This window comes from Peromyscus maniculatus, chromosome 3 (genome assembly GCF_049852395.1).
Source record: "Peromyscus maniculatus bairdii isolate BWxNUB_F1_BW_parent chromosome 3, HU_Pman_BW_mat_3.1, whole genome shotgun sequence".
Classification (NCBI taxonomy): domain Eukaryota; kingdom Metazoa; phylum Chordata; class Mammalia; order Rodentia; family Cricetidae; genus Peromyscus; species Peromyscus maniculatus.
Window position 1 is genome coordinate 20,879,848 of NC_134854.1, and position 15,313 is coordinate 20,895,160.

A 15,313-nucleotide genomic window follows, 5' to 3' on the forward strand; every position below is an offset into this window, starting at 1 on the left:
TATGTTCTGTCTACATACAGATATCCCTGCTGTAGAATGGCTGGACTGGAGCTCAATCACAGTGTCCTGACAGACTCTCTCTGTTAAAAATGCAGAACCCACATCATTTGTTTGTTTAGTCAAACATGTTAATTACTAAGTAGAGTCCAATTTCACTCATTAGGAGCTTCCAGCACCAAAATGCCTCCCTCTGGGAGTTCTTGTTGTGTTCTCTCTCTACCTCCGCGGATTTTCACAAGCAGCTCCATGAATGTGCAGGGCAAAAGCATCCTACTGACTGTCAAGTGATGACTGAATGTCTGAGGGGTTTGCAAGTTTTAGAGGCGGTCAGGGCTTGCTTCCTTCTCTATGTGTTAGGATTGATACAGTAACTAGATAACTGAGTCAAAAGCTGGACCAGAGTTCACCCTTTAAAAAGTATTTGAATTCATCTTTTGGAAAACATCCACAGACCCAGCCTCAAGCAGCAAAGCCCCTTCTCTGGAGGGAATCAGAATGTGAGCAGTCTTGACACACCAGGCCGCATGATGGCAGTATTCCTCGAAAAATGAACCTGGGAGGAACAGCTGCAATATCTCATAAAGGGAAAAAAAGGTGGGGGGGGGGCAATGCAGATAAAAACATGGTCTAGATTAAACCCCAAATGCAGATAAAATTCATTGTAATCCATATAAACCATATCTTTGCTGATCAAATTTTCCTTCAATGAATTTCTCTGCTGAAACTTGACCATAGATTTATGTTATAGAATCATTTCAAGATGTGCGTCTAGCAAACACATAAAAGTAATTAACCCTCCTCCTGGGAGAGGCCGGGGCCGCTCGTTCGGCTGTTGTTTGTTCTTCCTGAGCTTGTGTGAAGAAGTGTGCTGTAAATAAACTAGATGTGTTTTCTACTCAGTGTCTTCAGATATTTTCCAGACTCGCCATAAGTTTGGGGCTGTGGGAAAGCAAGTCGGCCTTGCTTCTCATGCTCAGAATCTTCCTCCTAGGTTGATATTATTCCTCCATAACGCCACGGTGAGATTTCCTGAGTCCCTTCTAAAACAGCCTGAAGCCGCAGATGGAGGTTGAAACAGCAGCTACTGTCAGTCAGGCCCCAGGCAAGACTGTGAAATCAAAGATTTGTCCTCCTTTCCCTGCCTGGCCCTTTCTAATGTCTGTAGCTGGCCCTAGATAGCTTCAGGGTATAAAAGAGGTTCCCCAGAACCTCTTTGGATCTCTCCATTCCTCCTGGGTAGATTTCATTCTTAAACACGACTGTGAGTGTTCTATAAATATTGGAAGAATGTACCTCAGTCACCTGTAAAGGTACTTAGGAACGAACACAAAGTGTATGCTTCTGTACAGCAAATCACCTTGGCTGAAAACTATCTGATGGATTTCTGGCTGGACTGGAAGCCCTGCCTCCACATACCAGAACTGAACAGCTACTGAGTTAGTACTGTGTGCTTCTTGGATCGACAAGGCAGAAGCCAAAAGACAGTAAGTAAGGTGCAGTCTCAAGCCCAACACTGTGGATGAAGAAAGCCCACAGCACTAACTCACACATTGCAAATCTGAGCTACAGAAATCCAAACCATGGGAGTTGGAGAGATGGGGCATTAGAGAAGGGAGAAATTATATCAACGAGTTTGAGGGTTCAAGAAGGACTCCACTGAAGACATGGTATTTGAGGCAGGGCTTTGGTAAATAGAAGCTAAGAGGCTAGATGAGTTGATGTCTTTGTTTCTAGAGATGCAAGTCCTCTTCGAGACTCTTTCTTTCTAGCCTTCACGAAGATGCCGTGATGGTTCAAGACGAGGAGAGAAGACTGGGGGCAAGCATGTAATCCCCCTTCACTGGAAAAAAATTAACCATCAATAGGAGAAATGGAAGATAACAATGAGAACACAATTTGGATTTATAAAACTCTGATTCAATCTTAATCCTGCTGTAAACAATTTGCAATGGTGAATCACTGTGCGTAGTGTATACTCTTGTCTTGTATCTTTATGCATCAATTCTGGATCAGGTAGGCACAGTGAGGGGCTGTGGAAGGAATGAGTCATTGGCTATAATGTACAACCACACACTGTCCTGTTGACAACCTGCATTATGGTATTAGCTCTCCAGTGTCGAGAACAGTGCTAGAACCAGTATATGAAGGTACTGTTACAACAGCCCACCAGGCCACCTTATAGTTTGCTACCTAGAACTTGTTAAGTGTCAATGTTGCTGGTCTGGAGACCACACGTAATGTTCCATAAGCTCCAAAGAGCATTATAAAGCTGTACTGTGGAATAGTCCAGGTTGCACAAAGCCAACCTAAGAATCATCCACAGAAGTATTTTCTGAATCCCACCTCCTTTATTATTTCTATATTTCAGTGTGTGACCAGAAACTCCCTGTTTTGTTTTTTAATATTAGGCATATGCCTCTGGCATGAAAACACTTTACTCTTGAAAATATAGCATTCTGGGGCTGAAGAGATGGCTCAGCAGTTAAGAGCACTGGCTGCTTTTCCAGAGGTCTTGAGTTCAATTTCCAGCAACCACATGGTGGCCCACAACCATTTGTAATGAATGGGATCTGAAGCCCTTTTCTGGCATGCAGTCTCTGTCTGCAGATAGAGGACTCATATACATAAAATAAATGAAATAATAAATCTAAAAAAACCAAAAACAATAAATAGCATCCCTAATAACTCATAAATCATTTTTAATGGGTTTCATTCCGATCAGTTTTAAACTATTCATGCAGCTCAGCAGGCATGATCAGTTACTGGTATTTAGAATAAGTTGAAGTGTTTAAATTAACAACCATGTGTGAATGTTCTAGCATTGGGGAGGCTCAGGCAGAAGACCAACCAACAGAGTTCAAGGCCAGCCTGAACTATATAAAATAAGCCTGGGCTACATGGTGAGACCTTGCCTTAAAAACTAAATAAGTGAATAAAAGCTGGGCAGTGGTGGCACTCGCCTTTAATCCCAGCACTCGGGAGGCAGAGGTAGGCAGATCTCTGTGAGTTTAAGGCCAGCCTGGGCTACAGAGCGAGTTCCAGGAAAGGCACAAAGCTACACAGAGAAACCCTGTCTCAAAAACAAAACAAAACAAAAACAACAATAAAAAACAACTAAATAAGCGAATAAATAATAAATGAATACTTAAAACATATACAAGGACAAAGAAAAGAAAGAAAATAACTGATAACAAGCAAGATGTCTGAGTATCCCATTTGTTAAGATTATTTCTTTGAAAAATTACATCAAATTATTAAGTTCTGTATACTATGATTTCATATTTAGACACATAAATGGAAATACAAATAAGACAGTAAACACATGAAGTTACTAGCATCGTTCTTAGATTAGTTGCCAAGTGAACAGAGAGAGGGAAGCTGGCATTTGTATGCACTTGGGAGCTCACAGAGAAACTGTAGCAGTCTGACCATGGGAGCTGTAGTCTGGGGAGATCAGTTAGCGGTGTGTCTGACTTTTAATAAATACCACACACAAAAATCTTACTTGCATAAAAGATCAAGACTCGTTGTATGTTAAAGCTGGAAAATGTCTTGACGATAATTTATGGCTTCATTTTCAGCTCAGGAAAGTAAAGTCTGAGGATTAGGCAATGCATTCAGCACATCCACTTTCTCCTTTCCATCCCCCTCCCAGCCCTAGCGCCTGCCTTCCTCTGTTTCCCACACCATTCACAGGCAGACCGCAGCGCTGTTTGCTTACACCAGGCCTTGGGTCTCTCTCCCCATTGTTCCCCATCTGTTGGCTCTGTCTCGCTAACAATGATTGCAAATGCCTCACAAACAGAAGCGGCTTCTTCATCCCTTTCCTGAATTCCCTATGGATACATTAAGAAGTTGATTATTCTATTTATTTTTTTAAAAAAGAGGGAGGGGGGCTTCAGATTACAAAAGCGTTCACAATAGTATCTGTATTCTATAGGCTCTTTCAGGTTGCCGGAGCAAGGAAGCCCAATCGTGCTTCCCTCATTAATGGGGGCTTATTGTGAGGACAAACAGGACGCCGGCCCTGCAGCTGCACACCCAGCCAGGCCCCACCAGGAACTCATCAGGGCTTGTTATTGTCCTGGACAAACCTGTGGCTCCCGCAGCCAGGCAGCTGCTCTCCTGACTTAAATGCTTACCCTTTCTCTGAGCTTCCCGCCCTTCACCTTTAAAACTCGGAGCATAATAATATGTACCTCATTGAGCTGTTGTGAGGATTAACTAAGTTGACATGTGTAAAGCCCTTACAAGAGTGTCTGGGGCGCAGTCAATGCTAGAAGATGCTAGCCATCATTATTAATTCAGTGTAACCCAGCAGCTCTCCGTGAGGATGAAGGCTCTGACTCCTCTGAGGGATAGGAAGAGGTGCAAAACTCCCTGTCTTCTCTGAGAACTTGACCTCTTCCCTCCCCACAGCAGAGTTTCTGCTCACTGGTACCATTGCTGTGCTGATGGAGATATTCCACTCACTACCCTTCACTTCAGAGAAAGCCGAACTGCAACAGCAAGCGACTCCATGGAAACTCACCACGGTGAGCCGTCATTTATCCCAGTGCCAAGTTTTTCAAGCATCATTGGAGGAAACTGGGCGCTTATCAGATTGGCTTCTCACACTGTGGCCGTTTTGTTTTCTCTGTGAGTGTTGGTAAATCTTGACTTTACTGAGGCATGCCTAAATTATGCAAACACTACTAGAAGTGTGAACTTCCCGAGGACAAAACTGAAGTTTTGTCCATAGATCTGAGTTTTTCGGCAGATTGCTGCAGGGGCCAGCCATACATGCATCTGAGGTTAACCGTGTTTTATCGTTCTGCAAAAGGCTCCCTCTGTGGTTAACGCTGCTGTTGAATTCAAAGTTCTTCCTGAGCCTTTTGGCTCGAGGCTGTGCACATGGACTCTGGCAGAGCATTATTAAAACCCCTACTAGTGAGAGCTGACTGCTTTCTTGTGCAAGGAACAGTATTACTTTGCAGCAAAATGCAAATTTACTCACAGCCAACTGCAATTCCAAGGGAGTCACAGGGAGATGGAACTTGGTTCCCCTTGCAACATCTCTGGGTTGCCCAGCATCGCACACAGCACTGGTTGCATCATTTGTAAAACATAGTGAAAAATGAAAATGGGCTGTCCTTGGTTCAAAAATTAAGACTTTCAAGATGTCGACAGCACATAATTAATCTAAGTGTTGATCTCAGGACTGTACAATTGCCCTGACTCTAAGTGTCACAGAACGAAGATACTTTCTATTTTGACTTTGACACATTCTGTGGGGAGGAATTATGAGCACAGATAGAAACCTCATGTACCTAATTCTCTCAGCCCTGGGGACAACCCACAGATGGCTAAACATCTCCTAACTCATGACTAACCCCGCCATACCTGCCTTCTGTGAAAATTCGCACCCATCCTCCAGTCCTTATGCTTTCTGCTGTGATAAGAGACAGAATGTTACAGTAGTCAAGAGCACAGACCCAAGAATACCATTTGTTGTATAGCCTTCGTGGCTTCAGTTTCCTGTCTATAAAAATGTGAGTAATAACAGTACCTGTCTCAGAAAGCAGACCATGCTGGCATGTTGAAAAACCCAGAACTGTCCCTGGTATACAGGAATGCTCGAGGAGCAGCAGCCATTACTAACCTTGCCGTGTATGGCCTCCTGTGCAATCTGCTCCGCTATTCTTTTTCCTCACACATATTCCCCTCAACTCTCTCGTTAGGATGTTTCTCTACTGAGGCAAAAGGATGTTGAGCTAGGATCTCAAACTTACCAAGAATCCAACATTTAAACACTTGTTTTTATTCCCAAACAAGGTTATGATGTATAGGGTCATGAACCAGTCATGGTGGTGGACACCTGGAATCCCTGCACTCGGGAGGCAGAGGTAGGTGGATCTCTGTTGGTTCCAGGCCAGTCTGGTCTACATAGCAAGTTCTAAGACAGCTAGGACTGCATAGAGAGACCCTGTCTAAAAAGAAAGAGGAAGAGGAGGAGGAGGGGGGGAATGAAGGAAAGAAGAAAGGGTAAAGAAAGATGGATAGACTCAGCTAGTTACACTCAAGGTATCAGAAGAAAAGCCTCCTGTTTCTCACACGAAGTATCACTGCTCCATATTTAGTCCATAAAGTCCAGTATGGTCTTGTGTGTGGACTTCATTTTTAAATACACCTGGAGACTGAGCACATGAAGAAGCCTGCTCATCTTTCTCCTCTTCCCCAGTAGGTAGAAGAGCAAGCAGGAATCCACATTATTTTGCAAATTAGAGTCTGCATTAAAATCCACGGGACAATTACTCTGGCCCTGGGGCTCTGGCAAATTAGAGCTGACTCAACACCAAGCCTGACTTTCTGTGGAGCAAACAGAGCCGTTGAAGGGACAGTGTGCCTTCTTATGTTCCTGTAGAACACAATGAATGTTGTGGACCCTTCCTTGGCCACAGGATGCCAGAGGTCCAAAGGATGTGCACACAGAAAACACTAGGAAGTGAGCCAATGGAGGAAGGTTCTAAGGTGTGATCTGGAGCTTAATCAAAATCATACCAAGGATGCTGAAAATAGACATACTGAATAAAATCAGTTAAATCTAAAGCTCTAAAGTAAATAACCCTACGAGCTTAACTTATTTTGAAAAGGAGTTGCCATCCAGGCAATTAAAATGGACTTTTTGATAAAATATGCAAGTATCTTTCCTAATATGGAGAAAAAAAGAAAGACTCCTCAAGTTTCCTGTGAATTAATAGATAGAGCAGGGCCTTGGAAGTCCTATTTCCCAGGCAATAGCCCGGCATTGCCAGCCTTTCTTCTTGCATTCAGCCTCACAGCTGCAAGACCTGTCCAAATAGCAAACAGGACCTGCTGTCACAGCAGCCTCAGCCTTAGCCAGAGGTTAAGGGCCTCCTGGAGGGAAGGGGGTGGTCAGGAGACTATGAGCAGGCCTGGGGGTTCTCCGCTTTATTGGTTAAAGAAAACGCTACTCACAATGTTTATGAGCCCAGGGCTTGCAACAAGTGTTTGTTCATTCTTTTTTTTTTTTTAATGTTAAAAAATTGCATGTTTTTGCTTATATCCATGGATTTTAGAAGTCTTAAAAATAAGCATGAAAGTTCTCATGGCAGCATAAAGAGAAAGGCTGATTTCTTCCAGTGGCTTTCCTTTCACATGTTTGCTATTCTGAAAGGTTATTTTCTTCTTTTCAAAATGGTTCCAGGATGAAAAAGCAATCTCTATTTAAATTTTTATATTCTGTTTCCTTTGTTATTCAAGAAACTGTGTGTGCCTCGGCATTTAGTAGTTACATTATACCTACAAGAAAACTAGAACAAATAGTCGGAAATTGTATAGCTGTAATTTGGGGAAATGTGTTAAAACTAAAAAAAAAATAAATAAATAAATAAAACTTTTTCCAGGAAGAAGAAGCTCTATGCAGAGTATTAGGATGGGCTACTTCATTCAGAATCTGTTACCATGGTGACCAACCTCGGAGCCTTGTGGGCTCTGTACTGGAGGCATGTGTGGTAATTATATAAGCTGAAGTGCTGTTGAATAACCCCAGGAAGGCAGGACTACCACAGTGCAATTTCTCAGAAACCACTATTTTAAAATTCATACATCATAATGCCCTCTCCTTTTATATGGAAATCCACCATTTAGGTATTTTTTCATATATGAATCTGAGAAGGCTGACATAATGGGAAGTAAAATTTACTAAATCCTAAGCATCAGAAGTGTGTCAAGCGAACCACATTACATACTGGTGAATTTATTTCCATGGATTCTGGGGGGTTTTGAATGAGCAATGAACCAACAGAAATCCCTTACTATTTCTCATAATTAGTCACATGTGACTGAGTCTTTTTCTTTAATGTATAAAGAAGATATAGTAAGCATAAAAGTCTGTGCAGACAATGGGCTTGGCGTGATAAACTAATACCGCTTTTTAACTAAGTAAGCAGGCTGATAAGCCAGGCACAGCAATCCCAGGAGGGTCAGGAGTTCAAGGCGGGAGGCCATTCTAGGCAACAGGAAGTCCTGTCTCAAAACAAACAAACAAACAAAATAAATGCCAGCTAAATTGAGGTGTAAAGTGCAATCATATTTTCTAACAACAACAACAACGGAAACCCCTCTATTTCTTATGAAGAGTTCAAGCAAATTTTCTCCTTATTCTCATTATTTTCCCTTTTGTATATGTCCCAGGGTCACATGTAGATCATAGGCTACATTTATAGGGAATAAATTATACTTGACACACAGGAAATTTGTTTCTGGTGATGATGAATGTTACCATTCTTCCCTTCAACAAATGGCCATTGAATGAAGAAATGATGCAGGTCTTGGCTATGCCTTTTTCCTCTGCAAGCCTCCATTTTCCTCACCTGAGGATCTTTCCAGCTCAAAAAGTTCACCATTCTAAAACTCACAAGATAAAACTATGTACACATTGGTTGCTCCTACTCTGACCTTGACTCAAGAAAATGACTACTTAGTATTGACTGAATGAGAAAAAGAAACAAAAAGGAAAGACGTGACTGGTCCTGGGTTTCAACACCGGATGGATGAAAAAAAAAGAAAGAATGAAAAAAGAAAGGATATGACTCATCCCAGGTATGGTGGGGGAAAAGTTTACTGTAGATAAAAGGAGATCATAGCCAGAGGCAGAGACATCTGGGAGAGTCCAGAGTTGACATGACCCTGAGCCATGTGAGGAGAAGGGAGACGGGAGAGAGGAGAACCAGGTGCAGCAGCCAAGAGGGCAAATGATAAAGGGAGGGAGGTGACCACAATGGCAGGATTATACAGGGATGAGCCTCTGGGGGAAGGGCAGCCCGGTCCCTGGGGTGGAGAGTTGGGGGCAAGCCAACCATACCCTGTAGCGGGCTTTCTTGGACAGCCAACCAGCTCCCAAATCAAGACATGGAGACTTATTGTCAATTATGAATCCTCAGCCTTATCTTATGTTTGTCCCACTAGCTCTTAAAACTTAATTTAACCTGTTTCTCTTCATCTATGTTTTGCCTCATGTGTTTTTACCTTTCTTTCATTCTGTATTGATAGGGATTCACAACACGCCCCCACAGTTGGGCATGGTTGCGCATGCCCGGCAGACCTAGGCACTTCTGCCTAGCCATTTCTGGGTCAAAACGTCTCACATGACCAGGACCCCATGGCTTTGCATGGTTCCGCACCACAACCATGTGATCTACGCACATGCCTGGAGTAGCCACATGGGCCTGTGTGTACAGGCATGGCTCAGCCTTTATAAGCCAGCGCCATATTCCCGGCTCCATCTTTTATTCACATGTCTTTCCCACAGGCCTGAGCACATCTGTCTCTCTCTCTTGTATTAATAAAACTCTTGTTAGTGGATTTCTGTCGTGTTTCATGACATTTCCTCGAAGGGTAAGAGCTCCGTCAAATAATCAACATGTATGTCCTGTTTTTCCTGCTTCCTGCATGTCTGACTGGCTGGCGGCTGCCTGGCTGGCTGGCCCCAAGCATTTCCCTCATTCTCTCTTCCTTTCTGGTGCTAAATTCCTCCTCCTCCTTATTCTTTCAGCCACACCTATTCCCCTACTGCCTAGCTTTTTATTAGACCAATCAGGTGCTGTAGGAAGGCAAGGTGAAACAAATGTAATACATCTTCACAGAGGTAAACAAATGCAGCATAAAAAAAAAAAAATGTAACACATCTTTACATAAGTAACATTCCACAACGATACCCTGTAACAGGTGGGAACTGAGGGATGTTGGGAGAACCTGGCAGTCAGGTCCACTTTGATAAGTTAAATAGGCACCTCAGCCATTTGTCCCAGGGTTTGAGACTTAACACTGATCAGATTCAAACAGCACTGTATGATAGGCATGGCTTTCCCATCTCATAAGTGAAGAGACAGACAAGGAGTTGAGAGCTTTCTGATCCACATACAGTTGGTGGTATGTCACCTCCTGCTGCCCACACTGGTAAAGAGCTGCAAGCATCATCCTACAGATGAAGTCTTTCTGTGATGACAGAAACATAGTAAGAGGCCAGGAAGATAGCAACACGTTTGCCATACACGCACAAGGACCTGAGTTCGATCCTAGAACTCAAGTCAAAAGGAGAAGGCTAGGCTTGGCAGTTTGCCAATGCTTAGAATCCCAGCACTGAGGAGGGCAGAGACAGGCAGATCCCGGCTTTGCGGACAAGCGGCGGTGGCTTACATGGGGAGTTGTGAGCCAGTGAGTAGAATCGGAATTTCCACTGGGTCTCCAGCCCACAAATAATGACATGGAGACTTATTACTAGTTATGAAAGCTTGGCCCAAGCTTAGGCTTGTCCCACTAGCTCTTACAACGTAGATTTAACCCTTAATTTCATTAATCTATGTCCTACCATGTGGCTTTTACCGCTCTCCCATTTTTGTGTGCCCAACTTGTTTCACATCTCCATGGTGTCTCACAGTCCTCAGTTCAGCTCCTACTTCCTCTCTCTCTGCTCTGAATTCTTAACTATACCTCCTGCCTAGCTATTGGCCATTCAGCTCTTTGTTAAGCCAGTCATAGCAATAGATATTCACCCGGTGTACAAATATCCCACAAAAGGTAAGAGACCCTATCTCCAAAAAAGCAAGGACAGTGCCTGAAGAGCAGGAGTAACTTCAGAGATTGGCCTCTGGCTTCTATAACCACACGCATGTACATACAGGCACACACACAGACATGTGTGAAACCCTCTTCCCCACACACAAAAGAAATATAAAGCATGATTGCATGCCATGTTGAAATGCCAAGAGCTCTGGCTCTTTTAAACCATTAGAGAACTCTGGAATCAGAGTAACAAAAGACTAAATGGAACCATCCTAAATAGTGACTTCCAGCATCATCTAAAGGCAACAGGAAGCAGCAAGTGGATGATGCTCCTGTCGAGGACAGTAGTGAAAACAGGACTTGGGCATCTGCTTACGTCTCATCCGAGTCCATTTGTCCCTGGTCTTACTCAAGTGATTAATTGTGGCTCTGGGTCTGATCAATTGGATTCTGTACAAAATTAAATGCCGGTTAAAAATAATCATTGTCGGGAGCACTTAAAAAGACAGCTATGACTTAGTGCAGGCTCTCTTCATTAACCCGAGGGTTTTTTCCTGCTCCTCTGAAAGCTTTCTCTCTCTCTGTACTTGAAGATGGGGCTGATAATGATGTTCCCATTCAGGTATCCACATTTATTTATGAAAAGACCAAGCTGAACACACGCTCCCTCCATTACGGCAATGTTCTTCTGTTCAGTACTTTTATGTACTCTGGAGTGAAGAGCTTCAGGCCCTTTCCTGTCCAATATATAAAAGATGCCCGCTTCCACCCCCCTTCTCCACCTCCTCCTCTACTGCTCTCCCCCCACCCCCCTGCTTTCTAACTCAATGAATGCAATTCTGCCTCTTTATCTTGGAGGGTTTCTTTTTTTCTTTTGGCCTGCAGTCCTAATGTTAGACCCCATCTTGGTTTTTGTTGAGTGAAAAGGAGGTCTGATGACAGATTTCATTTTCCAGAATTTATTACCTATTGTGTATATCACGGTCCATTCACAGTGACCCCATCTGCATTTGGGTTGAATGGGAGCCCCACCCTGACCCAATTTAATAAAAAAATAATGAGGCCACTCCAAGCTCATAGATGTGTCAGCATGCTGAAAGGGGTCTATAAGCAATGCAAATGGGATGTTTTCTTGCTTTGTGGAGCACAGAGGTTTGACATCCATCCACTGCTGGATCAAATCAGCCGCTCTTTGCTTTGAGAATCTAAGAAAAGGTATGGACTCTCTTCCTCCCTCAAAAACAAAAACAAAATGCACGTGGCTGGATAATTTATTGAGATGTTAATTGCTGAGTTGCTCCATGCTCTATTTTTCTTTCGCTCCTATTCCAAGAATGTGGTCAAGTCTCTTGAGATGCAAATGGTGCTCCTGAGGTTGTGAGGGATACAAACTGCCAATCCAATTATAGGAGTCCCACACCACCACCCTCAAAAGCTCAGAAACCTTTGTGTTGCCTGGGGGTTGGGCTGGGAGAGTACCAGTCATAACTGACTTTGGATTTTCTGTTATCTAAGGCGGAATGAGGGCTTGAGGCCAAGCTTGATTTGACTTACAGGGCATTAAAAAATACGATGTTTATGAATGATTGGTTGTGGATCTAAGTTCACATCCTGGTGACATTACTACACACACCCAAGTATACACACAATTTTGTACTATGTCCAAGGATTTGTGATCAGTATGCCCCAACCACACAATCCCACTCGCTGAAGTCAACAGTTGCTGTAATGTGCAGTTAAGTGTGTATTGTGTTCCAGCAAGGAACCGTAGAGGGTTGAGATATTAACTTTCTCCAACTTACCTCATGCCTACTCTTGGGAGAATCAGAATAACCTATGCTGTTTCCACGAAAAATACCGCTGTAAAGTACTAAAGTCAGTACTAAATTTAGTTTACTTCATCTGCCTGAGCCTGGTACACATCAGGAGTTGAATAAATGGCACTTATTGTAATGCTTAAACTGCACTGTTTATTGTGAAGATGTCTCTCTGCTAGTTTTATAGAGGGAATGAGGCTATATAGGACTTGGAAGATGACTTAGGACTTGTGAGCTCATCCTTTGCACTAGTACAGGAGGATTTTGAGCTTTTTATTGTTGTGAGTGTGTGTGTGTATGTGTGTGTGTGTGTGTGTGTGTGTGTGTGTGTGTGTGTGTTTCATGAAAAACACCCTTTCATATGCCTGCCTGTTTTCCCAAACCAGACTGAGCATCCTACTGAACTATGACACTTCAGGATCTGGCCTGGGAGAAAGCAGAGGGGCCAGGGACTCCAGGGGGCACTGTTCATATTGTCTTAGTCAAAAAAAAGCTTCCCTATCACCTTATTGTGCTTGCTGAGCTCCAAGTACACCCAGAATAAAATATGACTATAATAAGAGTGATTATATTGGTTGAAAAATGAGGTATAATGTTAAGTTTATAAAGGCATGAGAAAAAAATCAGGTGCTGCTGTGTTTTAAAATACTTTTCCACCTAGCATTAATATTTTTTCCAAAGTCTATCCTTTAATTTCTCTGCTACAACAGATAATTTAAAATGTAGCAGTATTCCTAAGGTGACAGATACCTAGCCATAAATTGAGTGGAGAACTGGTTATATAATTCTTATGGAATTTAATTTAGAATTCAATATTGAGAAAAATAACTTATCACTGACAATAAACATAAAATGTCTTACCTTCTCCTAGTTTATATAAATTGAAATCATTATAAGCCAAGATTGGTTACATAAAATATCTTCAAAGCTGTGATGGAGACCTCTTACACCAATCATTGAAATAAGCTCTCAGAGAAGAAAAAAAATGGAGAGAACCCAGATTCTCTCAATTTACTGTTGATGGGTCTCACAAAAAAGAAAGGTCAACTATTAACAAATGGACTTGAGGAGAGGTTTTAGAGGAAAAGTGTTGACATTTAAGAAAGAGCAACCTTTATAGTTTCAGGAAAGAATTCAATGTGTCCAGGACTAATTTCAGTTTTAGATCATTTCATCAAATGCACTGAAGCTGCCTTGATCTGGTCTGGGAAAGGGCAGTTTGCTGATTAATAATTACAGAATATGGGAGGTGCTTAAGGCATTGTCTTCTACAGAATAAGAGCGTCCTCTGCTCACCGGCTCTTAGCTGACACCTTTGTTTATTAATCCCAACCTGACAGACTGTCTAATTGTGTTTGTTAGTCATTACTAATGTGAGTACACACATTTATGTTCCAATCATAGAAATCAGAATTTTTAAGGTAATTAGATTGTACCTGCTAGTCCAGGCCATGTGTTTGCTATCAATGAACTGGGGAAACCACCAGATTCATGTTCTCGACTACATAACCAAGGAGCAAACTTCTATGAAGAAAGGAATAGATGAAGTCCATGAATATGGTGAAAGCCTGTCAGAATTACTCTTTTTGAGGTTTGACAATTTATATTTATATTCCAAATGTGTAGCACTAAAATAAGACCAAAAATTTATAGGAACAACGGTAAAAGATGACTTTATACTCCAGCTCCAATTTGTTAGATCAAGTAAATAATAATAGAACTAGATGATAGAAGGATAGCTTAAGTATATATGAGTGACCCTACACACACACACACGCACACACACACACAAATATATATAAATATATATTTGAGGCAAAGTCTCACTATGTAGCCCTGAATAGCTTAGAACTTGCTATGGAGACCAGGCTAGCCTCTAGCTCACAGAGACTTAACTGCCTCTACTTCCCTAGTGGTAGGACTAAAGGCATTCAGTACCATGCACAAGGAGAAATGTCTATAATGTGTCTTTTCACAACGTACCTCCCCATCCTCTGGCTCTTCCATTCTGTGATGTTCCTTGAGCCCTGGAAGAAGTGATACAGATGACTCACGAGGGCTGAGCATCCCATCATCCCTTATCTGACCCTAGCTGAGCGCAGCACTGGAAACAAGCACGAGTGTTTAGAACGCAGTGTGACCACATGTCCATTGAACAATTGTAGTCGGTTGTCTCCTAGCTACAAACTTTGTCCTCCACCAATATTTACGAGATAATTCATCTAATTCATTCAACAAAATAGCAGTTTATTTCCCACTTTAAATCTTTACATCTCATGACTATTTTTTGTTAAAGTATGCCCATGTAAATAATAAGTAATAGTAATTGTTAAAATAAATGATGAGGTTGAAGATGACTTAAATCAGCCTGTCTTACCTTTCAAAATGACCTTCTTTTCACTGCCTACACAATGACAGGGATGTCACTGTTCTTTGAGTTTCTGACAGGTCATTGTAGAAGCCATTTCTCCTTTTCCTGGCTTCATTTTGGATTCTCACCCAGTTTCTTTTCCTTCTAAATTTGACTTCTGTGTAATTGTAGCTGTGAAGTCTATGGGGGTCAACCATAATAACTAATAATTTAGTGTTAATTTCTCACGAGTCATTGAATCCAATACCGATACAGGGGAAACCAGGTGCCTTCTGGAATTCTCAGTCTCATTAATAAAAAAAATTTACTAACAGACCCAAACTGAAGTGCAAAGACAACTTTACTAGAAAAACAAATGAATAATAATAATAATAATAATAATAATAATAATAATAACAAGGCAGGCGCCAAATTTGGAGACCTGAGGAGAGAAGGCAAACAGCCATTTCAGATGGCATGAGCCACACATGCGGAAGATGAGCAGCCTCAAGGCAGGGAAGGATGCTTCAGAAAAGGAGGAGGGAACTCAAAATACTGGTTCCGCTCAAAGTGTTAAGGC